The following is a 3801-nucleotide window of genomic DNA, read 5'->3' on the forward strand; positions in this document are numbered from 1 at the left end:
GGTCAGCCTGGGGACTGCCGCCAGGTGAACACCAGACCTGGGTCCCTCCTCAGCAGTCCGCTCTCCCCGGCAGTGCTGTACCTCTGTTTCTTTCGGTCTTCTTTGTGGTGTTAGCTCTGGGCACAGGTGCAAGTTGGCTGGAACTCGTTCCTCTGACTGGGCAGGGTTTTGTGTTTTCCAGTTCCTGTGGGGTCCCATTTATGCTGGGTGTTGGGAAAGATGTTGTGGCCTTAATTGTGATCTTATGTGTTTCAGAGCTCCAGTGTTTATGGGTGAGTTCAGTCTCCTGGGAGTTGAATTTCCTCTATGATCCTGTGATCCTGGCAGTTTCAGAGTACCTGGGAGTCAGGCTCCCTCTAGATGTGATAAGAGTGGGTGCAGAGCTAGCACCCCAGGTCTGCTCTGGATTCAGGTTCAGACCTGAAGGAACCCGTGCTACTGTCTGAGTGGGGATTCCTGTGTCCCTGGACTCCAGGGATCCCAGTTACTCTGGGTGTTAGAGCAGATGTTGTGGCCTCCTCACTGGTGATCCTGGACATGTTAGACCACCTGGGAGTCGTACAGAGCCGGTCTGCTCAGGGCACAGGTTCAGACCTGAAGGACTGTGTGAGTGTTTCTTTTTTTTTTTCTTTTCTTCTTCTTTTTTTAAAATTTTATTTATTTATTTATTTATTTATTTATTTATTTATTTATTTATTATTTTTTCGAGACAGGGTTTCTCTATGTAGTCCTGGCTGTCCTGGAACTCACTCTGTAGACCAGGCTGGCCTTGAACTTAGAAATCAACCTGCCTCTGCCTCCCAAGTGCTGGGATTAAAGGCTGTGCCACTTCGCCCAGCTGTGAGTGTTTTTTTTTTTTTTTTTTTTTACAGTTCTTTTTCAGCACAATAATCACTCTTTGTTACTTTCAGCATATTTTATATCACTTTAGTGAAGTCTTTACATTGCACTGGCATTGTTCCTTTTGAAAAAATATTTATTTATTTACATCCCAAATGTTGCCCCCCCTTGGACCCCCTCGTCGGGTTCCTCTCCCAGCTCCCCCCATTTGTCTCTGAGAAGGCAGGGCCCTATATCCCCTTATGCTGCTGCATCAAGTCTCTAGGATTAGGCACAATCTCTCCTGCTGAGGCCAGACAAGGAAGCCTTGTGCTACATATTTGTTGGTGGCTTCTGCCCAGCGTGTTTATGCTCTTTGGTTGGTGACTATCTCTGGGAAGTCCAGGTTACTCCACGGTTTTGGTCTTGCTGTGGTGTTGCCATCTCCTTGAGAGCCTTTAGTCTTTCCCTCAACTCTGCCACAGGGGTTTCCGACTTCTGTCCAATATTTTTCTGTGGGCATCTGCAGCCGTCTTAGTGAACTGAGTATTACCCACTAGGATAGAGCCCTTCAGAGGACTGCTATGCTAGGATCCTCTCTGCAAGTACAACATAGCATCATTAATACTGTGAAGGATTGGTGCCTGATCATGGGATGGGTCTCAAAATGAGCCAGTCACAGTTTAGCCATTTTTTTCAGTTATTGCTGCATCTTTCTGTGTCTATCGGGATTGCATTTATTGTCCCTATGTTTTCTCAAGACAGAACCAAAAGTTTTACAGGTGAGGAAGAGTCCCCATCCCTCCACTGGGGATTCTGTCTGGCTACTGGATGTGGTCTCTTAAGGTTCCATATCTCAACAGTTGGGCATCTCTGCTAAGGTCACCTGCATTGACTCCTGGGAGCCTTCCTCATCCTGAGTCTCAGAGACTCCTTAGAGAATCCTACCAGCCCTTAGTTCTGGTATCTGCATATTTCTAGTCATTCTCCTGACCATCTAGAACTTTTCTCTTTCTATGGCTGACCCTGCCTCCTTATGCTCCAGCACTCCCCTCACCCACACTGGTGAAGGGACGACTTCCTCTTCTGCATCCCATGACTATTTTGCCTACCCTCTCTTCTAAGGGGGATTGAATAATTCTCTCTTGGGCCTTCTTTCTTAATTTCTTTGGGTCTGTGGGGTATAGCAGAAATATTATGAACGTTTTAGCTAATATCTACTTTTCAGTGAGTACATACCCTACATATCATTCAGAGACTAGGATACTTTACAGTTCCATCCATTTGCTTGCAAAATTCATGATGTCTTCATATTTAATAGCTGAATAATATTCCATTGCGTAAATGAACCACATTTTCCTTATCCATTCTTCTGTTGAGGGACATCTGATTGATTCTAGTTTCTGGCTATTATGAATAAAGTTGATATGAACATAGTGGAGCATGTGTCCTTGGAATATGGTAGAGCATCTTTTGGGTATATGCCCAGGAGTGGTATAGCTGGGTCTTTAGGTAGAACTATTTCCATTTTCTGAGAAACCACCAGATTGATTTTCTAGAGTAGTTGTACCAGTTTGCTATCCCACCAGCAATGGAGGAGTGTTCCCCTTGATTCACATGTTCTTCTCACTTGACTGAACTTTTTATAACAAGTCTTTTGAACTCCATGTCAGAGAGTGTTGTATCGTTAGGCATAGTTTCTGTAGATTTATTTTTACTATTTTATGCAGCATACCATTCATTTCTTCATATTCCTTGGGTCTGTATGATGTTTTATGTTTGGTAAATAAAAAATCACCAATTTCAGTCTTGTTATATTGGTCTCATATCAGAGATGTTTCTCTCTCCTCACTCATCCTGAGGTTATGTATGCTTCTAAATAGTTTGTTTCTTTTTTCTATGTGTCTTCCTTGGAACTAGAAGATTTCAAGTAAGAAAGAAAGCTGTTGTTGGGGATGCAGCAAGGGATATTGGAAGCTTTACAAATGTATTTGAGTCCCTTTTTACTTGCAAAACCACCAGAATCACAATTTATATGCTACTGGGCCAGCCTTATATCAGGAAAGAGTCTGAGGGAGGCATCTGTGCACTTGTTTTGAGTGTTCACATAGAACCTGGGAAAATAGCTACTGAATAGTGTATAACTCACTTAACTTTCTTTGTGGTGTGGGAGAATCTAGATTTCAAAACTCCAGTAACTCCATGGCTACATGATTGTGATTTAGTAGCCAGTCCAGCAGGTGAATCTGCACAAAGTAGGATGCTTAATGAAAACATAAACTACTTCCAGAGCGTTTCCCCATATATGGATTTATTACTTCAGCAAGTCAGGGTAGAAGATTCAGAGACTGCCCGCTCTCCTGTTTGACCATGCAAGAATGTCAGACACTCTGAGTAATAGAAAGTGTCTGGTCTGGAGTTATTGCTGAAATATGTCAAGAAAAGTCACATTCCTTTTCTATTTAGCGAAGAACTTGCCCTATCTCTTTCCAAAGAGAGACTGTAGGGCTGGAATTACTCTTGTAGAAGACCAAGAAAGTCTAATAAGTCCTGTGTTTCCTGTCTCTTCTGGAAAAGGTTTGTTCTCAGTTATTAAATTGGTAGACTTCAGAACTGCAGGGAGTTACTGACAGAACTTGCAGCCAAAACTTTTTGCAAGCTTAAGTTGTAAGTTTGTTTTATCCCAGGCGCTATAGCCACTAGTTGTGCTACTGGGCATCAAAGCATCCTTTGGTTCATTGTGCTTCAGGGAAATCCTCTGATGATGTATTCTTGCCATTCTGAAAGCCTAATGATATAAAAGTAAGGTCCTCTGGCAAGAACTGTAGAAGTTAAATACTGTATGTGTGCTGGAAGGCCTTTTCTTTAAGTTACAAGTTGATAGTATCTTTCTTTCTTTCTTTCTTTCTTTCTTTCTTTCTTTCTTTCTTTCTTTCTTTCTTTCTCTTTCTTACTTTCTTTCTTCCCTCCCTCCTCCTCCTC

Source organism: Mus pahari, chromosome 1 (assembly GCF_900095145.1).
Source record: "Mus pahari chromosome 1, PAHARI_EIJ_v1.1, whole genome shotgun sequence".
Taxonomy (NCBI): Eukaryota; Metazoa; Chordata; class Mammalia; order Rodentia; family Muridae; genus Mus; species Mus pahari.